Below are 26,943 nucleotides of genomic sequence, written 5' to 3'. Positions count from 1 at the left end.
TGTATGCAGCATAAGCACATGCAAAAACATGTTCTAAGTTAATGTTTTGAGCTCATTAATAATCAAGGTGGGATCAATAGAATGGTAGCTTCTGATAATTATAAACATGCATGAGGAGACAGGTGGTAGAATATTCTACAAATTCTGTGGCCCCAGAATTTGTAGAATATTACATGTATGACAACCTGTCTCCTCATGATCGCAAGTGTATTACATGTATGACAACAAACATATATATATAATTATTCGTACAGCAGAACAGATTTTCTTAGGGAGAATGACCGATACCTCCAGTGTCAGAATTTGTAGGTTTAAAGTACATTTGGGGAAAGGGTGTATAGGATGTGGTTTTTGGTCGTTTTAAATGTTTATAACTGCTGTGCAATGAGAATCAGATTTCGGCATTGGATGTATCCATACTTTTCCAAATTTCTTATTAATCCATCTAACAAGGAGTTATTCTTGGGATGTCAACCATGGCACCCATTTCAAACTGAATGGGTTGAGAAAGATCAGTATCAAAATGGAATTAGACACCCTCATCTTGCTTCTTTGAGGCTTAGTTTAAGTATACCCAACAAAAGAAGCTGGACAGGACTTAAAAGTGCTCAAATATTAAGAAAACAAGTGGAATCAAATCAAACCTTGATGATCCAATCAAATTATACTGGGAAAATCTTTCGTATAAAATCATCTTTCTTTAAAAAAAAAAGTCTTTACTATTTCAAAAATCACATGAGACCTACATGAGTTGGCAACCAACTTCTTGTGCTTGCTAGAATAAACTTACTGTTGTGGCCCTTGGGCTCAATTCAACAATTAATTGGGTCTGGACTTGCTGCAGATTTTTACAGGGAAATGGAATTGAGCCAGATTCAAATGGATTTGTGAAATCTGATTGCTCTTTCATCATAAGAGCTACCAGACAGAGCAGTCAAAATAAATAAATAAGAACCATTCTGGGTAGACCATACAAATCTAGTAAGGAATGGATCGAACTTTCCTTTCCGCCTTTCACTTCTGCATCAATTGAATCAACTGAAACACAGAAGTATATTTAGAGAAGGAACACATGATGTCATATTGTAAAATTATTTTCCAATGGAACTGATAACAAATATATTCTCCTATGTGACATTTTCCAATTCATGATAAAAATTTTCAACTCTTCCAACCACACCCAAAACAAAAAACAAAAAAGCTTTTGGAGACACTCAAGGTCAAGGGAATGACTCTCAGAGATTGCAACCAATCAAGGACCAATCCTATTAGAAGAAGTTTATTTGGTAACATTAACACGTTAATGGAGATGAAGCTTTTAAGAAGAGCTCTATCTTCAAAGAAATTAAGAGATATCCATCGTATGACACTATATATAAGAGTTTTGTGTCTCATTAACTACTCTTGGATATTTATATGACTAATTTTATGTCATAATCAAAATTTTACAGGCCCAAAACATAAGAATGGTATTTGTTTTTCTGTGTTTTAATTTGATTTCTTGAGACGAAAGGTCTCAAAGAACCATTCAACCTAAAAGCTTAAGTTATTAATTTGATTTCTCCAACAAAAGGAATTGACTCCTTCTTTCCACAGGGTGGGAAACCATAGAAGATTCAAACTTTATTGCATCTTATTTTTAGAGTCCCTCTGGATTAACAAATTGCTTAATACCTTTGTTCCTTTGCTCAAATCAACTCATACCCCACATTCTATTTCACATTTCCTCTACTAGTGTTGGCCTTTGATTATCCTGGAGATTAACTATTAAAGACAAAGAAAAATCAGCCACAGTTCAGATAAGAAACATGGACCAAAGAGTGAGGTTTTGGACTGAGTTTGAGTAGGTTTCTTGCTGCAAATTGCAGCAGTGGTATGGGTCAAGGTTGATAGTTTTAGGGTTGATTTCGTGCTAGTTTTCGGTGGTGGGTTGCAGTGGTTACAGGGAATGGGTTCAGGGGTAAGGTCACCTGCAAAGAAAAAGCACTCCAATGTATGCATTCATTCATCCATTCCACCCCTAATGTCTGAGAGTACCTCCCTCTCATCATCCACCCATTCCAAGACCACCATTCAACAAATTCATGACAAAATCCAATGCACAATTTAAACTCTAAAGTTCGAAAATAAAAAATCCAAGTTCTTACCTTTTAACAAATGAGAGACAGATCCGAACAGCACTCCTTTTTTTCTCTTATGTTCCTTTTCAAGCTATTCCCGCTCCTCTTGATCACATGACCTGGCTTCCTCTGACTACACGATAGAAAAAATTGATAGTAAATATTTATATTTAAAGAAAAATATGGCCTTTAATTTCACAAAATATCACAAATAGAAATGTGGCAAGTGGAGAAGACAAATTAGGAAGAAAAATGGTAAAACCATAAAGAAAAATCAAGTTTGGAGGTCATCCAAACAATGCATTGAATGTTCTTTTCTTTAAACCTTTCTCCCCTCCCTTATCTTGAATAACAAACCTACATTCTTAATCTGTGAAGGTGGTTGCAGTGAATAAGTGAAGGTGATACGAGTTGTGCCACACAAATAGCTTTAAACCTTTCTCCTCTCTCTCTCTCTCTCACTACGGATTATGAGTTTCTCTGTATACCAGTTTTGCCACACAAATAGCTCATCATCTTCTTCATAAATATTAAAGTTTCTCCATACCTCCCAACTTTATTACACAAAACTACAATTCAAAAAAGGCTTTGAGGCGAGGCACTGCACATCTTGAGGTGAGGCAGGGCCAAAATGCCTATCCTCCTCATGAGGCATATGCCTCATGCAAATGGCTTCAAAATTGAAAAAATGAAAAAAAAAAACAAAATATATTAGTTACAAATTTACAATGCTCTCTAAAATTCAAGAAAGCTTAATTATTTAGTTGAATATTAAAAAAAGAAAAACAATTTAAAGTAAAAAATCTCATAAAATATTATTTCTACCCCAAAATTGTAGTATTTAACTGATTTTGTCCATATTTTCTTAATTAGCATGTTCCTATATATTTTATCAGCCAAGAAGCATGCCATAGCCCGCTTCTAAGACTGAATCCAGCCAACTAAATTCCAATCAAAACACTTTTGGCCCTAATAGATCAAGCTAATCCAATCCAACATCCAGGACATATCTGAACGAATTTAATACAATCCAAACAAAAGCTAATATATTTTTTTTGATAAAATATACACCTCAGCCCTTTGATTTTCATTTCCCACCCTTAATTTACATTTAACAAGCAGCTACGACAAAGGAGACTATAACCAAAAAGTACGATGATCAGAGACACTGCATCCATACCCCCAAGTTCAGTGAGTAGGGGACTACTATCAAAACACAAGCCTTTTTCCCCCCAAAAGAAAAGAAAACAACCCCCTTCTTTTATTATCTCATCTCTAGATAAACAAGGGCACCCACTGGCCACTGTCACTGTGCTATTGCTGTCAAGAACCTGCAGATATATTTTTCTTTATACCAGACCTAATATGGCTTTAGTTTCTAGGTCCTAAAAACATGCAAGGCAAATTTGCCCCTATCCATGCTGTTGAGGAGTTTTACCCACCCTAAACCACTCCTCCCCTAGAGGTCAGTTAGTGTTGGCTTCACAAAATGCAAAATCAGTCAAACAACTTAGTGTTAGAACCACCTGAGATGCCAGATTTCATGCTAGTCATGGCAGACCAACATCAAGTTCAAGCCTGCTCGCAACACGCCGAAATCAAGAGAACCGTTAAGATGTAGTTCATTGCCATCCCCCGACTAGTTATTGGAATGGAAGCTTGGTGGAGGTTGTTATGTGCTATCATTGAACCGTTCTTCAGGGTTTGCTCTAACAAGCTCACCAGCGAAAGAAATATTTCCACCCTTGTCACATCCCTGTTTGCCTCAACTGCAAATCATGCCCATACCTTGTCACTTCGGGCCTCCATTACCCCCTTCAGAATGGTTAGTCCTAACCCTCTAATTATATCAGCAATCTCCAGAAATAATCCCCGTTCTTCACAAAGCATCTCAACATGGACCTGGTTATTTATCGTCATCTTGTTAACCAGAGAACAAACTTCATTCACTTGACACCCAACCTGAGAAAGAGAAAGGCGAATTTTTGGGGAATACCGTGCATGCTCATAATAACATTCTTCCCAAACCAAAAGCTTCGGATTCCAGCAACCGATCTTCTAGAAAAGCGCATACAACCATGTATTCATGCTGTAGAGACACCTCAGAGCTTCTCTCAACAAAAAACCCCATCTCTTCGGTGACTGTTGAGCAAGAGCAAGAGAAGAAAGGAGAGTCGAGTGGACCGAAAGCCCTTCAGAATACAGGAGCGAGTGAAAGAGTTATTATTTATACCGGCCCAGTCCTACAATATAAACAGGAGAGAAATTACAACAGTACCCCTGTGGTATTAAGCCTGAGTACACAAACAACTATAACACTCCCTCTCAAATTGGAGCATAGATATCAATCATGCCCAACTTGTCACAAAGATCATGATGTCTGGAAAGGTTTAAACCCTTTGTAAAGATGTCTGCAAGCTGATTCTCAGAAGTGACATAGGGAGTACACACTTCGCCTGTGATAACTTTCTCTCTGATAAAATGCTTGTCAACTTCGATGTGGTTTGTTCTATCATGTAGCACCGGATTGGTAGCAATGCTTATAGTTGCTTTATTATCATAGAATAGAGTTATAGGTTTGGCCACTGAGAAATCCAACTCACCCAACAAATTCTTTATCCACATGCCTTCAGCAACCCCGTGGGCCATAACACGATATTCAGCTTCAGCATTGGATTTAGCCACCACATTTTGCTTTTTACTCCTCCATGTAACAAGATTCCCTCCTATAAAGGTGCAATAGCCACTGGTAGACTTTCTGTCACTTTGGGATCCAGCCCAATCTACATCTGTATAAACTTCAATTTTCTAATGTTCGTGCTTTTGAAATAACAAACCAGTACCCGAATACTTCTTTAGATATCGGAGGATTCTCTCTACTGCTTCAAGATGGGAGGACCTAGGAGCATGCAGGAACTGACTGAGGACACCAATAGCATATGCAATGTCTGGGCGAGTCATAGAAAGGTATAACAATCTCCCTGCAAGCCTCTGAAACTTTCACATCCTTGAGAGGTTCACCACGTCTGTCACCTAATTTATGGTTGGGGTCAATGGGAGAGTCAACTGGCTTCACCCCCATCTTCCTAGTGTCCTGAAGTAAATCTAGGACATATTTCCTTTGAGAAATGAAGATACCCTTCTTTGATTGGGCGACTTCAATTCCAAGGAAGTACCTGACAGGTCCTAGATCCTTCACTTCAAACTGAGTGACAAGAAAAAACTTCAATCTCTGAATTTCATCCTCCTAGTCACCAGTAACAATTATGTCATCCACATATACAATTAGAGCAGCAATTTTACCTTCTCCTCTTTTCACAAACAGTGTGTGATCTGATTGACATTGCCTGTATCCTTTCTGCTGAACTGCCACATGGAATCTACTGAACCAAGCTCTTGGTGATTGTTTTAGCTCGTATAAGGAGTTCTTCAACTTGCACACTTTCTGTTCATTGCCTTGAGTCAGAAAACCAGGAGGTTGAATCATGTACACTCCTCTTCAAGGTCACCATTCAAGAATGCATTCTTAATGTCAAGTTGGTGTAAATCCCAATCCAGATTAGTCGCAAGAGAGAAAATGACTCTAATGGAGTTCATTTTGGCAACGGGGGCAAAAGTTTCTACATAATCAACTCCATACACTTGAGTAAATCCCTTTGCCACTAAGCGAGCTTTATACCTTTCCATTGTCCCATCAGCCTTATGCTTGACTGTGAACACCCATTTACATCCAACTGGAACCTTTCCCTTAGGAAGATCAAAAAGTTTCCATGTGCCATTTTTGTGAAGGGCATTAATTTCTTCCTTCGTGGCATTTGTCTATTCAGGAACTGAAAGAGCTTCTGCCACATTCTTAAGGATAGAGACACTGTCAATAGAGGTAAGGAAAGCACGGAATGAGGATGAAATTTTCTCATAGGAGACAAAGTTGGAAATGGGATGTTTAGTGGTGCACAATCTAATACCCTTCCTGTGAGAAATAGGACGGTCAAGATCATTAGCAGTAGAGGAATCATTTTCAATAGACTCAAGGACATCATTGGGAGCCAAAATACCTGAGTGAGTATGATCCTCCCCCGAGGAGTCTGGTGGCACTAGAGGTACAGCTTCCGGATTCTCTACAGCTCTTGAATTTGGTTGGCCTTTGCGACGACGAGAAAAAACACGAAAAGGCGGAGGGTCAAGGAGAGAGGGAAGCTGAACCAGTTTCTCCTCATGCCTACACTCCCCCTGAGGAGAAACAGGAAAGAAATGCTCATCTTCAAAGAAAGAAACATCCATGGAGACATAGAATTTCCGAGAAACATGATCAAAACAACAGTATCCCTTTTGAGTGAAAGAGTAACCAAGAAATATGCAAGAGATAGCACGAGAATCCAATTTCCCATGGGTGGGAGACAGATTTTGGACAAAACACCGGCAACCAAAGATACGAGGAGGAATAGAAAGAAGAGGAGCCTTAGGAAAGAGAAGTTGATGTGGGGCTTTGTACTCTAACTGACGAGAGGGCATACGGTTTATAAGGTAGGTGGAACAAGTAACAATTTCAAGCCAAAAACGTTTGGGAACATTCATATGAAGTAGTAAACCCCGAGCCACTTCAAAGACATGTCGGTTCTTCCGTTCGGCCACACCATTTTGTTGTGGCGTGCGGGCACAAGAGATACGGTGAAGGGAACCACACGAAGCAAAAAACTCCATAAGGTCACTATGAAAAAATTCTTTTGCATTGTCTGATTGAAAAGTTTGGATTTCAGTTTGAAATTGAGTGAAGACCATCCGTTGGAAATCTTGAATGATTTTTGGTACTTCTTCCCTGGTTCGCATTGGGTATACCCAAGTATATCTAGAATAATCATCAATGAGGGTAATGAAATACTTGTAGCCACTCTCAGATGGTAAAGTAACAGGGCCCCATACATCAGAATGAACAATGTGAAAAGGAAATTCATATTTACTATTTCTTTGAAGAAAATGAGTTTTACAATGTTTACTTAACTGACACGTTTGACAAGAAAAATAAGAAACAGACATTGACTTAAACTGTTTTGGGAATACAATTTTCAAAGACTCAAAATACAAATGACCAAGACGACAATGTCATAAATAGACTTTTTTCTTACAGGACTGACTCATAGACTTTGTAACATGAAGACCAGCCTTATTCTCTAGCATGTAAAGTCCATCAACCATACGTCCCCTACCAATCGTCCTCTCCGAGGCCAGATCCTAAATCACATACTGAGAAGGGAAAAAAGTCACTGAGCAATTCAAGGAATTAGTAACATTACTAATAGAGAACAAATTAATGGGAAATTTTGGAACATGAAGGACATTAGAAAGGGTAAGACCAAGAGGAAGAGAGATAGTTCCTTGACCAGCTATGGAAGTGTATGATCCATCGGCTAGTCTCACCTTGTCTCTTCTAGAAAGAGGGTGATAGGTTTGAAAGTAAGAGGACGTACCAGTCATGTGTTTTGACGCTCCAGAATCAATGATCCATGGAGAGTCAGGGGTGTGAGAAGCAACATGGAAAGTAGTGGTAGGGTTACCTGATGTAGATGCAAATGAAGTTGAGGGAAGAGTATCCATCTGATGAATTGCTCTACCATAGAGCTCTAAATGGTCACAGAAGGAATTCATAATATCCTCCCTCGGGTCAGGTCCAGTGAGATGTGTTTGAGTCACAGTAGAAATGGGGGGCTGATTCTCCCGAGTAGCCATGTTGGCCATGTGATGTTTCTTTGTACCTTGTTGTCCGAACTTTTTATTCACCTCTGAACCTTGCTTCTTAGTCAGATCTTGAACCCATTTTGGTTTCCCATGAAAATCCCAACAGGTATCTTTGGTGTGTCGGGGTTTCTAGCAATGAGTGCACCATAATTTGTCCTTATTTTCTATTTTTTTTTTTGGAGATCTCCTTTCCTAGAGGAAAATCCCACACCAGTAGAGACACCCCCTTTTGCTACCGACACAACAGCATCCCCACCAGGGTTGTTCATCAAATTTCTCCTGCTTTCTTCAGACTATACAAGAGCATAGACTTCCTGAACAAATGGGAGATCCTTAGAGCTGAGAATCTGAACCCTGATAGATTCATACATAGGATTCAGACCATGTAAGAATGCAAACACCCTTTGCTGGGAGACAAGCTGCTTGTACTTTTTTGCATCATCATCACACTTCCAATCCACACTCTGGTAGTGATCCAACTCCTTCCAGACAGAGGTCAAGTCAGAGTAATAAACTGATAAACACCTCTCCCCCTATCTACAAGTAGATAATGCTGCCTGCAGTTGATAAATTTTGGCATAGTGTCGCAATTCTGAATATGTAGACTTTGCTTGTTCCCAGATTTCATTTGCAGTTTCAGCCTACATGAAATTCTTCCTGGTTCCATCTATCATATTCAGCACTCCCAGAGGATGGTTCTTTTATCCTCTCATTAATATAGCCTATCTTCCCCCTTGCAGTGATGTATAATTTGATCCCTCTTGACCATTCCAGGTAATTTAAACCATCAAGAGGGACAACAGCCATAGGAAAGGATAGGTCACCCCCACCCATTCCATTCAGCATTGAGAAAACTCCAGATGTGGTTGAACCTTCATTGCCCATGATATCAGAATAAAAACGAAACAGCGACCAAATGAGTACTGCCGTACAAGGCTATTGCAGAAACTGGTCCTTCTGACCTCCGGTTTCACTGAGAGCAAAATCAGAACACTGTTGTTGCAGTGCAAGAACAGGTCCTTCTGACCTACGATTTCACTGAGAACAAAAAAAAAAAAAACTGAACACTGTTGTTGCAGTACTGAAACAGGTCCTTCTGACCTACAGCTTCACTGAGAACAAAGTTTGAACACTGTTGTTGCAGTACAAGAACATGTCTGTATGACCTACGATTTTGTAGGAATCAAAACAAAACACTGCAGTTGCAGCACATCACTGGGTCTGAATGACCTAATCAGTAGGCCTGATAGCCAACCAGTCAATGAGATCAATAGGGTAGCTGAACGGTCAATCAATAAGATTAATACAATATCAGCTTCAGGGCATCAACAGTCCATAATACCAAAAAAAAAACAGCTGGATATAGTTACTTTGTTAAGGAATACAGTCAATCAACAGTCCATCAATCGGCCGAACAGACAATCAGTAGGGCAGCCGAAAAGAAGATGACCAGTACCTCTTTTAGTTTCAGATGATAGTCTCTCTGTAAACCAGAACTCCCTCTACAAACCTCAAACAATAGGTAGCTGAACAGAAGATGACTAGTACCTCTTTTAGTTTCAGATGATAGTCTCTCTATATACCAGAACTCCCTCTACAAACCTCAAACAATAGCCTCTCTACAGTCGAGCAGACAAGAGGTACAACTTCTAGGCTGGAAGATGAAAAGACTTTGTAACTTCTGGGTCGAACTGATTACACCAGATTAGGAGTTCAATGGAGACAACTCTGGGAGGTGAAAGGTCACTATAACTTCTGGTTCGAACTGGATGCAACAGCTTAGCATTTCGAGGGATGCAGCTCTGGGAGATGGAGAGACCATTTGCACGACATTGAACAGCAGGTTTGCTTGACACCACCCTTCAGGCCTGGATGACTTGCTCTGATACCATGTTGAGCAAGAGCAAGAGAAGTGAGGAGAGGAGAAGAGAGAAGAGAGGAGAGGGGAAGAGAGAAGAGAGGAGAGTCGAGTGGACTGAAAGCCCTCCAGAATACAAGGGGCGAGTGAAAGAATTATTATTTATACTGGCCCAATCGTACAATATAAACAAGAGAGAAATTACAACAGTACCCTTGTGGTACTAAACCTGAGTACACAAACAATTGTCAACAGTGACAAAATCAGGATCTCTAATATAAACAACTAATTAACACAAACAACGAAAAGTAACCAACAGTAGTATGATGTGCGCACAATGTACACATAAATTCTAATGTTTATGCATGGTTTCGATGCTGATTTGTGTGAATTCTTACCCCAAATTAGCTTGATTTCAGGAAATTATCAAAGGAAATAAGTCTCGGGAAAAAAAAAACACAAAACCATGCTAAAAGAGGCCAAATTGGAGGTACTTCAGCCCAACTAGGAGAAAGGCCCAACAGAGAGGTCAAAGGAGAGCTATTCGGCACTTGAATGCCCATGTAGCACTCTTTGGGAGAGCCCAAAGAGAGAGCCCAGCCGAAACTCTCCAAGAGAGCCCATTCAGCCTAGCAAAGAGGGAGGCCCATTCATAGCTCAAGAGCAGCCCAAAGTGCAGCCCAAGGAGCCTAAGGGCGGAAAACTCTCTAGAAGTTCCAAGAGAGGGCTGAGGAGAAAACTATATAAGGAGGGGAGGAGGGAAAACTTCTTCTTGGATGGTTCAAACTCTTTGTGTGCAACTTCCTTGGGTGAAAACTGATTTGGTTCGAAATCTTGGAGGGAGAAGAGAGAGGCATGCAAGAGAGAAGAAATGAGAGAAGATTCAAGAAACCCCAAGAGGAGAAGAAGCTGAATTCGAAATTGGGAGAAGAAGCCATTGGAGGAGATCAATCTAGGTTGTCTTCTTCCTTGAATTCTGCGCCATTGGTAAATGAAATCAGCTAGGGTTTCATGTTATTTTCTCCATTAATTCATCTTTCTTGCTGTAATTGAAGCATGATTCTTGTAATTTCATATTTGTAATTAGTTTTCTAGGGTTATTCGAATGGATTAGATGCAACCTTGATGTTTATTGATTAGGATTTTAATTGTAGAACAGCTAGCCGAATTGATCTTGATTCTTGTAATGTCTGAATTGCTTGAGAAAGAATTTAGGCAATCTTAATTTTGTTTGGCCGGACTGTTCTTATTTCTTGGAGTTTCTAGATTGCTTGAGAAAGAGTCTAGAAATTCGGATATGCTAATCAAGATCCGAATTGAGTACAAGGTTAGAGATAACTTGTACAATTCGGTTGGTGTTCATTCAATCTGAAATGATGCCCTAGAATTCTTGATCTTAATGCATGCATGGGGATTAGATTCTTGATAGAGATATAAGAATCATCACTCATGCATAGAATGAACATGCTCTTGAGAGAGGTTGTTCATTGCATTGGGGTTTCACCAAACCAAGGCTGAATCCCAATCCAATCGAATGACCTAGAAAACTAATTGATGAACCAATTCTGTGCATACTTAGCTTGCCTTCTCAACTTGCATGCAAGGTGTTTGATCCATTATGTTAGAGATAATTTGCTAGTTAGGAATTCAGTTTTAGGTTAGATATACAATTCGGTTTATCAGATAATAGAAGGCTGATATATTACTAGTAGTTGTTGCATAAGTCCTTGTGGGAAACGATACTCTATTCATCACTCTATTACTTGAGCGACTAGTGCACTTGCTAGTGTAGCAATTACGCATCATAGTACCTCACTGCCGGACTTTGTACATTATCTGGTTGCTATATTCCGGCCTAACTCCCACGACACGACCCTCTTCCCATTTTGTCCTCACACCACCATTTTCCGACATCCCATTCCAACAAGAGGGCCAAAGAAAGAGAAGAAAAATAAGGAGAAAAAATTAAAAGCAAGCAAGAAAGAGAGATAGAGAGAGAAAGCAACAAACTACAAAAGAAATTCCAGAGTAGGTTGCACAAACCTACACTATACCACGAGCTCTTTCATCCGTGAAGCTCAACAATGGAAATTACGAATTTAAAATCTCAAAAATTTGAAATAATTAATTCAAGATCTATAAACAAAATGGAAATCATAGATAATCAATAAAGGCTGAGCAATGTTAAAAGATTTACCTATCCAAAACCCTGATGAAGCTGAGAACTCTGAGAAACAATGGTGTTGAAGTTGAGAAGACAAACTTTCTTTAATGGCAGATTACTTCAATGGCGGAGAACTTGCTTTAATGGCAGAACTAAGAACTAATTGAAACCCTAACTAAGAACTGCAAATGGCGGAGATCTTGCACACTCGAGAGGAGAGAAAGAGAAGAAGAGAGGAAAGGAAGAAGGAGAAGAAACGGGAGAGAAAAAAATTGAAAGCGAGGAAAGGAGGAGGAGAAAAGTCGTGTGCGATATGTTAATGTTTCAGCGGCAACGACCACTTTTTGGTTTTGGCCAAAAGTGAAATTACAAAATAAAATTAACAGGCATTTAATAACAAGAATTCGAGTAGTTTATAAAGGCATTTTTTTCTGACTGCCTCTTGCCAGGTGCCTCTAATAACAAGAATTCGAGTAGTGGTATATCAACTAAGCAAGCATTGTAGAATCTCGTATCCTTTACTTAATAAAATACTGGATTTTCCTTTTCATATTGTGTACTTTGATGTTTGGGGACTTGTGAATAATCCAACTGAGAATGGCTATAAATATTTTATCTCTTTTATTGATGATTTTTCACGATTCACTTGGATGTACCCTATAGACTCACGAGAAGAAGTTCCTAAGCTTGTGAAAGATTTTCAACGAATGGTCTACACCCAATTTCAGAGAGATTTAGGTCTTTCAATCAAATAAGGCCAAGGAGTACTTTCATGGTGACCTCTCCAACTTCTTTATGTCTTGTGGATCTATTCACATGAGCTCATGTGCAAGAACTCCCCAACAAAATGGGGTTGCAGAGAGAAAAAATTGTCATATCTTAAAAGTTGCTCGAGGACTCTTGTTACAGATGCAAGTTCAAAAAAAAATTTGGCTGGATGTTGTTATGACTGCCACATATATTATCAACAGGATGCCCTCTCGGTTGTTGGACTATAGGTCCCCTCACCAGCTCCTCTTCCCCAAGTTCCCAATGTTTCCCATTCCCTTGTGTGTTTTTGGGTGCCAATGCTTCGTCCATGATCTCTCCCCTACTAGGGGTAAACTTGACCCTAAGGCTATTATGTGTGTTTTTCTGGGATATCCCCTTTCTCAAAAGGGGTAAACTTGACCCTAAGGCTATTATGTGATTCGGTCTCAAGGAAATATTTTGTATTTATGGATGTCTCATTCTTTGAAAATGTTCCCTATTTATTTGTTTCCCCTCAGGGGGAGAATCTTGGTGAGGAGAAACAGAAACAGACTCAAGTCTTGTTGCCTTCCCCACCTGATCTTCCTCCATTTCATGTCTTTTGGAGACAACGTTACAGAAGTCAAGGCCAACAGAGTTCAATAGCCAAGGGATAGCCTGAACCAATTCCCTCACCTAGGTATTATTGTCTTTGTTGAAACTCCTGAACCTATTGATATTGACACTTCAAATTGTGATCTTGACATTCCTATTTCTAAAAGGAAGGGGGTTAGATCATGCACCACATACCATCCCATGGCTCAATTTTTATCCTATGAAAATGTCTCATCTTTATTTCGTGCTTTCCTATCTGAAATTGATAATGTCCCAGTCCCAAAAAGTGTCACAGATGCTTTTTTTTTCTCCTAAGTGGATAGAGGCTATGAAGGAAGAAATCAATGCCCTTCACAAAAGTGGCACATGGGAACTAGTGGATCTTCCCGAAGGAAAGGAACCTATAGGGTGCAAGTGGGTGTTCTTTGTGAAACACAAGACAGACGACACGGCTAGGAGATACAAGGCTAGATTGGTTGTGAAGGGTTTTACACAGGTGTATGGGGTCGACTATGTTAAGACTTTTGCGCCTGTGGAAAAAATGAATTCTATCCGGGTTCTTATCTCTTTGGCAGAAAATCTTGACTGGAAACTTCATCAACTAGACATTAAAAACGCCTTCTTGAATGGGGATTTGGAAGAGGAAGTATACATGACTCAACCTCCTGGTTTCTGTGCTAAGGGCTTTGTTTAGCAGATTTCACCAGGCAGTTCGATAAATGGTGTTCAGGCAATGCCAATTTGATCACACACTCTTTGTAAAGAAGGAACAAGGTAAAATAGCAGCTCTGATTGTTTATGTGGATGATATTGTCATTACTGGTGACTGGGTCTTAGAGATACAACGGTTAAAAAGGATTCTAGCTACACAATTTGAGGTGAAGGATATAGGTCCATTGCGTTACTTCCTTGGAATTGAAGTGGCCCGCTCCCAACATGGCATCTTCATCTCTCAAAGGAACTACACCCTAAATCTCCTGAAAGATACATGAAAACTTGGGGCCAAACCTGCTAACACTCCTATGGATGTGAATCATAAACTTGGGGACTGTGGTGGTGAGCTTTTGGAGGATCCAAAGCAGTACCAAAGACTTGTGGGGAGATTGCTCTATTTATCCATGACTAGGCCTGACATAGCATATGCTGTGGGGGCTCTTAGACAGTTTATGCATGCTCCTAAGGTAGCACATCTAGAAGTGTCAGACAGGGTACTGAGATATCTGAAGAAATTCTCAAGGATAGGCCTATTGTTCAAGAAGCATGGGAATATGAGAGTTGAGACTTACACTAATGTTGAATGGGTTGGCTCTGTAGATGATAGGAAATCCACCAGTGGTTACTGTACTATTGTAGGGGGAAATCTTGTTACTTGGAGGAGTAAGAAACAGAGTGTGGTTGCTCGATCCAGTGCAGAGGAGGAATATAGGGCCATATCACATGGAGTTGTAGAGCTACTATGGATCAAGGACCTTTTAAGTGAATTGGGCTTCCAAACTAAAGATCCTATGTCACTCTATTGTGACAACAAAGCAGCTATCAATTATGCTGCAAACCTAGTTCTCCATGATAGAACCAAGCATATTGAAATTGATAAGCATTTTATGAGAGAGAAACTTGAGAAAGGAGAAGTTTGCACCCCTTACATCAGCTCAGAGGAACAACTTGCAGATGTCTTTACCAAGGGATTGAATTCTTTGCGGCATTATGATCTATGTGACAAGTTAAGGATGATTGACATCTATGCCCCAACTTGAGGGGGAGTGATGTAATATTTGGTGTATGCCGTAAGGGGTATTTTTGTCTTTTCTCTCATATTTTAAGTTGTATGGTCGCCCTAGTATATATAAAATAAAAAACGCTGGAGCCACCAGCATAAACTTAAGTATCTCTCAATCTCTTCCTCTCTTCAACTCTTCTCTCCTTCTCTCCTTCGCCCATTGCTCTGTTAATTTGAACAATGACAATAATGTAATTTTCTGAAGTTTATAGCTTAAATTATAATTACTGTTAATTATATTTTAAATTATTATTATTATTATTTATTTTTTATGAATTAATTTGAACAACAATTTGAAAATAGCAAAAGAAAATTTAATTACACATCAATCATATAAATAACATCAATAATCTAAACATTTTCAAATAGATGTTAACAACAAAAACACAAATAGTCTAAGTACTGTATTTATTAAGAATACTGTTAATTAATTACAGTATTTATTAATTAATATTATTAAAGTACTGTTAATTAGTGAATAATACTATAATTATTCAAAATACTGTATTTAGTAAAATACAGCATTTTAATAAATAATGTTAATTAATTATATAACTTAAATAATAAATAAATACTGAATTAATAAAAATACTGTTACTTTTCAGTATTTTTTCAATAATTTTCAAAACATTTTGTAGTAAAATACTATATTTTTGGTATTTTTCAATATTACTCTGTAATTTTCTCTATTTTCAGCATTTTTTTTGCATATTAGTCATTTTTCATTAATTTTCACTACAAAAATAATGTGCATTTGTTTTCAGTAAGAATACATTAGATAAGTAAATAAATACCATAATTAATTATCAGTATTTTTGAAAATACTGTAATTAAATACTGATGATTTTATTAATAAATAGTTTAAATTGTTACTTAATAAAATATCGGTAATTAATACATACATTATTTTAATAAATGTTGTAAATAAATTAATAATACTGTAATTATTAAAAATATGGTATTTATTAAAAATACCATTTTTTAATAAATATTGTTAATTAATTAATAATACTGTAATTATTCAAAAGTAGACTAATTTATCTTTTATTTTCCAAAATTTTGGAAAATTTATTTAATTTTTATAATTTTAAAAATTTATTGAAAATTATTATTAATTTAATTTATTGGACTTTTGTTGAATTTTGTGAAAATTATTTATTCTAATTTAATTATGATATTAAATAATTTTCTAGAATTGCACAAAACTAATAATTTTCCCTAACTTTTACAAATAATTTTCGTTATTAATTGCAAAAAATATTATTTTTAACTATTATTCTTAGTATTAGTTTAATGTATTATTTGTATAATATTATTACTATTGTTATTAGTATATTATTATTATTATTAAAATGAATAAAAAGCAATCCTTATAGTAGTATAGGGTTGCTAACATATTAAGTAATCCGTGTATTACACGGGTTTCTAACATATTAAGCAACCCATGTATTGCACGGTTCAGACCTATAGGGTCCAAGTGGTTATTCGAAACGGGTCAAGGACAACCTATTTTCATTGTCTCCTTCACTCGCACGTTAAAACGGGTCCTGCAACAACCCGATTTATTTTTTTCTATTTTATGTTTGTTTATTTTTTATTATTGACTTATAATGAACTGGTTTGGATGTCAAAAACAATTTTTGTCAATTTTAACACAAAATAATATTATATATTGAAGAAATCATACCTAATTTATTTTTGCTACAACTTTAACGCCAGAACCGAACTTGAACCAAATTTTAACAACAAAACGCGCCTGAAGAAACAAACCTGCAATATTAATGCTAAATAAAAAACAAAGCTGAAAAAGAATGTGAATCCAACGAAAAAAACAAACCTAAAAGTGAGTTTGAATAAGGAGAAGAAACTAACTCTGCAACCAACGAAGAAAACCTTGCAAAACTATTCTCAAACTAATTCTGTAACAAAAAATAATTGGTTTGAGAGTTGGAATAAGGAGAAGAAAAACCGAAAAAAGTAGGCGATCTCATACATTTGGAACTAACTCTGCAACTATCTGGAACTGTCTATGCAACAATCTCAGCAAACTTGAAGAAGAAAAAGAGAGAGAGAAGACGATCTCATACGTTTGGAATACCTAAGGTTTGAAACTAAAACCTGCGAGAGATGCTTTGGAAGTCCAAACAAAAACCTAGGAGAGATGTCTTCCCTGGGGACTACACCATCAGGCCTCTGATATTGTTTTGCTTGTAGATCTGCTCGGTTCACAACCTCGTCTTTCCACCTTGGCTTTGTCAAAGTTGGTAGGATCATCTACTGAGTATCCACCTTGGTTATAGCTTAAATTGGACAACATCAAATTGGCGTTGTTTGTGGGAATTAGGACAAAAGCCTCTGGTTTCTTTTATCCTTTGTGCATTAGCGATCATGCATCCAAAGAACACCTTCAACAGCTTTGGTGCTCAATCCCCATCATGGGGATCTCACTCTAGGCGTACTTCCTCTCCTTGTGAGGCTCAACAACCAAAGTAGGTGATCCCTAAAGAGTTCAAGGCCCTATAGAGAACGATCAACTGACTCGTCGCAATGATGGAAGCATTGGAACAACCTGGATGTGCCCCAACGACCACACCACCGGTTCACCAAGTGCCCACTATGGCCAATCCTCAAGCCAAGGGCCCCAAAGGGCACCTAGAAGACTTCTTGAAATTGAAGGTCGAGCGTAAGCAACCCAAGCTGTCTCAGAGATCCAACTCTCAAGTTCGGAGCCGAGTCCACGACGCTCACTTGCAACCCTAACACTCCGACACCCATACTCCTATCAAGGAGTGCCTCGGACCTCAAATGCAACACCATAAGCCATAAGCCTTCCAAGTCGAGTCAAAATTCATAAAAAAATGCTATGCATCACTGAAGCCAACAAAGTGCACCAATATTTGGTAGCAAAATCAAAGACATGGAGCACCTGAATGAGATAGAGTGAAGCCATCTCGAGTGCAATGCACTTGTCATTAGATCTCATCTCAACAAGGAGCTAACCTTCACACAAGAAGTCATGGATAAGTAGCCCTTGTAGGATGGCGGCCACCTCAGCTCAAGAAGCACAAGACCTCCAAAGCCTTGATGTACAATGCTTTTGCCACCACCCTACAAGGACCAACTTGGCAATGGTACTCTGGATTGTTGTCCTGATCAATCACTATAGGGGACTAAATTGAAGAGAAGTTCTTGACACAGTTCACCAGCAGCCGACGACACTAGAAGGCGTTAGCTAGCCTCATGTAGATTAGGCAGAAAGACAAGGAGTTCCTTCAAGAGTAACTGGTGAAGTTTAATGCCAAGTCTATCCAAGTTCAAAACCTAGACCAATCTATGGTTGTGGCCACTCTGATGCACGACCTGCGATCCTCCCGCTTCAGATTTCCACTATAGAAGAAGCCTCGGTAGAGCATGACCGAACTCCTAGAACAAGTCCAAAAGTACATTAACAATGAAGAGGATCAAACACAATGATGGGAAGCCGAAGAGAACTAGCATGAAACAAAGCATAGAGATCAGGATGACCATTGACCTGATCGTGTCAAGAAGAGGTCGGAACGTTGACGAGACTGTAGGCCTTAGACTCCACCCTCAACCTTTAGGAAATTTATACCCTTAACACAACTTGGATTGAGCTACTAATGTAGATTCATAATTGTTGGTTTGTCTGATGGCCAGAGAAGTTAAAGTCTCAAGGAAATAGGAGGACCAGGGCAAGTACTGCGAGTTCCACCTGGACCATGGCCACAACACCAAAAACTATTGGGACTTTCACAACCATATAGAGGACCTTGTCCGAAGAAGGTATCTTGGCGGCTTCATGGATGACCATCAAATTCATGGCAGAGACAACTTAGGCCGCACTGATGTGCCCAACACCGGAGACCCCCTTCGGTTAGAGTCATCGTTTTTATTTCTAGCAGGATTGCACTAGGAGGGGAGAGCTCCTTGGCTAGGAATGCCTATGCACACCTCAACCAATTGAACTCCTTGGAACTAATTTTTGAGAAATAAAAGTTATTGTTGATGAAAGTGTGTTCACTACACACACCAAGTGCCCTTCATGGTGACCCAATTGAACTCTAACGGCCGAGCATGAACACTCAGAATTCCTAGCTTAGGATAGGTAGGTGGGAATGGTGTCCCTACCACTTATGGCCTAAGGACGAACAATAAAGACCACCCTATGGTCTCATAATGGCCTTATAGAGCCAAGGACCCATGGAAAGTTCATTGGCTTGGCATCGAGGAAAGAGTTAGCCGAGCACAATGGCCAACCCATTAAGGAGTTGCCTACCAACTCTGAGATGACCAGGCATCACTGATCTCCTTGAGAAACCCAAGAGCTCATAATTACCTCAGCTAGCTTGGCTTGGGGTCTACTCAAGCCATGAAATCCGAGACCTTGATCGACCGAAGACCGAGGTTGTACTGAGAAATTTTCATTCCTATAATGGTGTGGTAAAGACCTCATCCACTTCGCAAACACAACTTAAGTTAATGAAGATGCCAAAGAGTTGAAACAAAACAACTTTCATTTATTAAAAAATTTTAATAAGTGCTTAAGCTCGACATTCTGAGCTATATAGAAATGAGAAAGAAACAAGACAAGAGATAACAAAGAGTGCCCAATGACTTGAAGACTTCAGTGGCATTACTCCTTAGTAGGGGGTCCTCAGTGCACTCCTGGTTCTCCATCTGGACGGCGGCCTTGGTCATTCGACCCTCTTCAGTTGTCTCCTCCAGGTCCTAGGGGCCAAACTCTTCCACCATAGGAGCAATCTCTGTGAATAGGTGGATACCCTTTCTCTTTGCAACGTGCAAAGTTGGTTTACCAAGAGTTGGTGGTGTAGTCATCCAACTCAGTCTGGAACTCCTCAAAAGCCTTGTATGAAGCAACTGCTTTGTTCCTTGACCGAGCAGCCCTCACCTTGACCTCTTCTGTCGCTTCTTGGCCTTCTCCCTTGCCTACTTTGTGTGATGGAAACAATCCTTCAGCTTCTTCAGGCAATCCTCCTTATCTGCAATGGACTTCTTTGCCTCAGCAAGCTCGGCCTTCAACTGGGTGTTATCTATCTCCCTCTACTCAGTTAGCTTCCAAAGACCACACATACGGTCAGCCAAGCTTGTGGCCGTACAGACAACTTGTGAAGTATAGGAAAGGATCAGTTTGAGCTCAAAAAGAAAAATGAAGAAAGGTTCATTGCATGTTCTCGCAGATGGCCGATCTCTCTAGACCTGCTCGTGTGACTGGTGGCCTCCTCTGGATCTTGGGCAATAGAATGACTTGGGAAAGTTGTCGGTCATGCCCTCTATCTTCAAGCTATCCCTAAGAGAATACTCCAGTTCAGCCAGTGCACTCTAGCCTCTTCCCCCTCTTCGGTGGCAAAGGTCTACCCTTCAAGATTCCCTAAAGGAGTCCAACTTTACCATCTCGCCCCCGAACGTCCTCGACCTCTTCGACTACCAAGGAGTAACCTGCCTAGGTTAGAGCTATGGAGGAACTATGCCGAACGATGAAGTCATGGTTCTTTTTTAAGCTGCAGCCTGAAGATGACACATCATCTCCTCCTCGCTAATGGCCATCTCTATGTTTGAACAACATGGAAAAATAGTCAGTGCCTGAAGAAAATATCAAACAAGGAAATACCATGATCTCGTACGAAGTCAAGACTGACCAGTTAGGGGTTGCATCATCCCAACTCAGATCAGCATGGTGGACGAGGTGTATTGCTTAACGTGCTCCCTTACGATCCACCTTAGAGCTGCTATCTCCTCTATCAACTCATCCTTGTTCGGGGCCTTTCCTTTCATCCTTGGGATGACCAACTTGGGAGCAAATGACCAACGATCCTTGTGCTTCACAAAGAAGAATCCCTACTTCCAATATTTAATCGATGAGGGAGCTTCGATGAGCACCTTGGCATTTGGCCGAGCCAAGAAATAGTAATAGCCTTGTTGTTGCTTATTCAAGTGGAGAAAGTATCTATACATGGGTAAAGTTATATCTATGTCATTTAGGGTGCAGTAGTAGAGGAGCTCGGCCGGATATCAAAAACAATTCGACACCACTGGATGGATAGGATGTGGTGCCACCTCAGCATGATCAGAATGCCCCAATCTAATAGAAACCTCAACCTTGCAATCATGCTATCCTCATACACACATAGCTCGTTGGGACGAACAGAAGTTGCCCTCTCACTGATCTCGGTACACTTCAGTTAAAACTTTGGGGAATGTTATATGCTTCATTGATCCGGATCATGTCCTCAGCCAATAGCCTGCATGGGGCCATGGAGAAGCACTCCCCAAACCTCAAGGGGACCCTGAGCTCCTCCTTGTCTTCATCTACCATTTCAACCTCGACCTCGACCACCTCAACTTCTCTTTGGACCTTGGTCATATTGGCCTTAGTCCCAAGGACAACAACCTCAGTGGCCTTAGCTTACACTCATTCCTGAGCTAAAGCTACTAGAATTGGAAGAAGTGAATGAAGAGGAAGACGAGCTCAAAGACATCTTACTGAAGAAAAAGGTACGGGAACACCTACAACACGAAATGAGGACAAAGACCAACTAATGACTTAGCCAAAGATCAGTTGAACTCCAAGGGGCCCTTTCATTCAAAATGACAAAGTAAATGGCTCACCCCCTCTCCTTATATATAAGAAGTCCTAGGCTTATCCTACTTCCTTGGACTACACTATTAGACTAGTGCACTGCATACCAGGCTCATCCACCCCATGGAGGAAGGTGGAACCTTCAAAAGATCTTGGCAGGCAATCTCTTCCCTAAAACCCTGCAAGCAGCATGTCTGGGTGTACCACAACACTTGACTATTTAAAGGCATCTCCACGGTTTAGTATCTTTAGCTCTCTCGTTACTTAATCTTTTAGTTCTCTTACTATTTCTTTCTCTCTTACTATTAGACCTCCTCATCAGTTTGGACCAGCTTGCCCTTATCAGCTCGGCTTGACCAATCTCATCATCCATTACTAAGCTGAGTGCCGGAGTGCCTTCCTCAAGGACTACATCCTCAAGCCTCTAATATTATTTTGCTTACAGATAGCTCGGTACACAACCTTGTCCTTCCACCTCGTCTTCATCCAAGTTAGCAGTATCATCTGCTACATATCCGCCTTGGCTATAGCTTGGATCGGACAGCATCAGCGGGGTCCACTGTTCCATAATAATATGTTATGGATTTGATCAATACTTCAAAATCCTTAATTACTATTGGAATGCATCAACTGAAGTCATTAAAATTTAAGAGGTTGTGTTTGTCTAACTCCCCTTCACTTGGTAGGGATGTAAAAGGTCTCCCATTACGTGAATTTAATCATTTAAGTTTGATCTGAATTCTTTAAATATATATACTCAAGGATAAAAAAATTGAATACACACGACACCAAAAAATTGGGTATCATGTGATTAATTGATATACCAACCTTTTCTTTTGCAAATTTTATCAACTTAATAATTGTCAAATATGTTGAGGAGGATGTATTCCATGGATATATAGAGAGGTGTATGCAGCCTTACTTATGCACATATAGAGAGGTTGCTTTCAAGATTTGAACCCTAGTCACCCAAGTTGCAATGGGGCAATTCAACCATTGCGCCAAAGCCCACCCTCTTCATATTTATATGTAAAGGAATCAAATTTGGAACTACTTGGATTGAATCCACCTGCTGCCCTATTCACTTTATGCCTAAAGGAATCAAATTTGAAACAAGCCACATCATGGCCTAAGCTATCTTCCTTACCCCAACCGAGAACTCCCAAACACTCTTCATTTTATCCTTTCTTGCTCCCTCATGAAGCCACCTCATCACTCCCTTCTCCCTCTCTCATAATGAATTATTTAAGTAATTATCAACATTAATTAATATTATTTTATGATATTCCTTTTATTTAATTAATTAACAGTATTAGCAATACATTATTTAACAATATTTATTAATTGATTATGGTATTTATTTAATTAAATTTCATAAATAATAATAATACTATTACAAAAAACATATAATATTGTTAAGTAATTAAATAAATACAATAATTAATAAAAATATTGTTAGTTAATGAATTACTAATTAATTATATCAAAATACCGTTAATTAATTAATAGTATTTTGATAAATACTATTTATTAATTAAATAAATATCATAATTAATAACAAAATTAGTGTTAAAAAATACTGTATTTAATTATGGTAGTTATGGATGGTATTTTGGGTTAAAAAATGAAGGGTGGAGATGAATTTGAGTATATACATTGGGTTTTTTAGGCATTTTGAATCTATTAGTTGGGTTAGATTAGCCTAAATAGGCTCGATTTTGGCAGATCTAGAGGGGTAGTGATTCGATTAATTTATTAACTTTGGAACAAAATCTTGGTGTGATAGAGGGGTAAATGAGAGAAGTTTTTGTTGAAATTTGGGAGGGTGGTATTTTTGAGCATTATGGGTTGATTGGTAGGGTCAGATTGGCCCAATTATGCCGAGACCGAGCATATTCATAGAGGAGTTAATTTAGTGAATGTGAAGCTTTGAAATGAAATCTTGGTGTAATGGAGGGGCAAACGAAGGTATTTTAGGCTTAATTTTTGTTAGTAGGATTTTGAGGGTGTCTAAGATCTTATGGAAACATTTGATTCATCTTGGAGGCAAAAATCATGAAAATTTGGGTCAATGAGAGCATCCGAAATGGAATATTTGTTCTATAATGGGGCAAATGGGGGAATTTTAGGTTGAAAATTTATGGGTAGATGTTTTTGGTGTGTCTAAGGTTCAATTGTATGGTCTAATTGATTTAGAGGTGTTAGGATCAAGGAGATTTGGGTTGTGGGTGATTCAGACTAACGAGAGGGTTCGAAAGGGAATCTTGGTTTAATAAAAGAATAAACAGAGGGGAATCTTGGTTGAAATTTCAGGGGTAAACATTTTAGGAGGCCCTAGGTTTGATGACGGTGTTCGGGATTTTTAGGTACTTTGGAAGGATCAGAACGGTTTGATCATGTGTTTGGGGTAAATTGGGGCTTCGACGATGAATTGGGCAAAAATCAAGTGTTGCAATGTGGTTTCTAGAGGTATTGGTCTCTGAATCATTTGGTGGGGTTTGATTGGTCCATAAGTGGTATGATTAAGGGCATTTAAGAAATGAATATTTTGACCAATGAGGTAGCTCAAATTAAAATCTTAATGTGATGAAGGATTAAATGGGGGATACATGTGATGAAATTTTGTGGTAAGGTGTTTATAAGTATCTAGGCTCTTTAAAAGCTTATTAACTCTAATAGATAGATAGATACGTGGATGTGAGATGTCAGCACGTCTCTCCTTGCTTAAAAGCCCCCTTTCTAATTTTTTGTTTTTTTGAATTTTCTTCTTTTTTATTGCACGTAACTGTGATCAAATCCAATGAAAGGCGAGAGACGTTTAGACTTCCAAGACGTCTCCCACCCTCTTTAATAGTAACAAGTTGGAATGCCAGACGTTTGGACGTGCCAATCCTTCTTCCAATTCCAATTCTTTATTTTGATTTTTTTTTTTTTATTTTCATTTCCTGAATTCATTTGGATTTTGCAAATAGATTGGGTTTTATTAGCCATTCTCCAAGATAGAGGTTCTAGCTCAAAGCTTTGATTTCACTATCAAAGCTCCAGTCGTTCTTCAAGATAGGCAAAGTACAAAGCTTTTCCTCTGTTATGTATGTATATGAGGAACTACACATCTTGGATATGGAGGTAGAAGAAACATACACAAAGACTGCGTTAAAGCTTGAAGTCTTTCTTTTGGATACCAAAACAGGGTCTCCGCCCCATTGTCCCTTTCAACCTATCCATGAATGACGAAGATCTTTTAATGTTTTACATGAACAGGTTATTCAAGCTAGTGGCAGCAACAACTCAGTTCATGTACCATAATCCATAACACAAACCTTCGTTTCAGGAAAACTCTCTGTTCGAAAATCACATTTTAGATGGCAAAACAGGGCTCTGCCCCATTCTCCCTCTACCTATCCGTGAAATATCATTTTATTTTAATGTTTGAGAAACCATCTCAAACAGTTCATCTATTTCTTCTAATATCATTTTTCATCTCTATTTTATGCATTGCATTCTTCATCTCAACAGTTCATTGCTTTGGTTTGAGAAACCAAGTCTCTTCAGTTGCAGCCAGACCCAGTTTTGTGCTATCCATTATCTCTTTTCTTTAGTTAGTAGTAGTTCAAATCTTTATTCTCTATTTTTCTAAGTGGAAGTCGAATGTAACATACAATATATATCTGCTGCAATGGTAGATTTTAGAAGCACAACACCATCAAGGCCTTTAAGAGGATTGGGAGCTGTCTTTGGTCACCTGGCAATGATAGAAGAACAACTATCGACAGAACAGCGAAGGCATGTGAAGATAAACAGATCCCCGCAACGACTTACCTGAGTTGGAGAAACGAAGATGAAAATTTCCCTTCAAATGTAACCTGACACAATCTGTCCACGATGGATGAATAGATCGTAATGAGGACTTGAGGATAGATCGTTCAGAATGGCCACTGGCCATTTTCCGATTAATTGGGCTTGGGCGATTGGAAGTAATTGGTTGCGAATAGACTGTTTATACATTCGAGTAAGGACGACAAAGTAAACATGTATTGTTCACCCGTTGTCAATCCATGTAAATGGGCTTCTAACTTTCTATTGGACAGACCGGTCCGTACTTCGATCCAAACGGTTTTCAAATCCATGCTCCATGTTTGAGTCAATTAAACAAAATTTTAAGGTTCTTAGATAAAAGATTATGGTATTAAAATTCATTTTTTCATATAAAATTAATTTCCATTAGAATCAATGCAATTTATTTAATAAAAGATGTTTTTATTAATAAAAATTAGTACTTCAGAAAAATCTAACTTCATAATTAATATACTTACAAGAACTAATAAAATTAATAACATTTAATAAAAAATTAATCAAGCAATAATTAATAAAAACAAATTTTATTAATATATTATTAAATAGTTCAATAATATTTATTAAACAAAATTAGTATTTAATAGAAAATAATAAAATGTCAATTTATTTCTATTCCAAAATAATGTTAATATAAAATAAAACTAAAATTAAAATTATTATTAATAAGTAATTAATAATTAAATTCCAAACAATTCCATATATATATATATACATGTCAGCATGTCTCTCTTTTGAGAGAAGCTATTTATCTATTTTCTCTATTTTTTGTATTTTTTCTTAATTTCTTTTGTTTTAAAAATATAAAACTGTAATATAGATTAATAAAGTTGTATACTAATAGAGAGAGACCTTTGGGTTTTGTAAGGCCTCTTATTTTAATGCATGTTATCATTACATTTAAAAAAGACATTTAAGAGAGAGATATTTGAGTTTTCCAAGGATTCTTATTTTAATGCATATTATTATTACATTTAAGAGAGAGAGAGAGAGAGAGAATAATAATAATATAAATCGAGGTTTTTAAAACCGAATCGGACAACGAACCGATCATAGGTTCGATTCCTGGGTCGAATGGTCCGACCGTTTGAACTGAATGGATAACCCATTTTGACAAAAAATAAAAAAATAAATAAAAAAATGGCCAAAACTATTGGACAATTCAAACGGTTGGACTGCCCGGGTTAGCGGTTTGCTGACCAAATCAATGATTTTTGGTGAAGTAACGATTCTGGGGTAAAATGGAACCAGTCACTTGACTGATTCCCGATTTTTCCAGTACGGTTCGGTTTTGAAAATCATGATATAAATCAAATAATATAAATAGGTTGAGGTTAAACAATCAAAAAATTATTAATTTAAAAATCCACTAAACTTTCACTAAAAATAAATATTAACAAAACTTAGTAAATATTAAAAATGTGTTTTAATTTCACTTAAAATCCAACTTAATAAACACTAATGAAATTAAGAAAT

General features: G+C 38.2%; 1 pseudogene; it reads left to right on the top strand.

Annotated features, from left to right (window-relative positions):
- Nucleotides 1-14,241: 14,241 nt before the first annotated feature.
- LOC148803356 (secreted RxLR effector protein 161 pseudogene) lies at nt 14,242-14,973 on the top strand (annotated as a pseudogene).
- The last annotated feature ends 11,970 nt before the right edge of the window (nt 14,974-26,943 follow it).

Source organism: Nelumbo nucifera, chromosome 1 (genome assembly GCF_055504915.1).
Source record: "Nelumbo nucifera cultivar China Antique chromosome 1, China Antique-T2T, whole genome shotgun sequence".
Lineage (NCBI taxonomy): Eukaryota > Viridiplantae > Streptophyta > Magnoliopsida > Proteales > Nelumbonaceae > Nelumbo > Nelumbo nucifera.
Note: the sequence above shows the minus strand (reverse complement) of the source record. Positions and strands in the feature narration are given on the sequence as shown.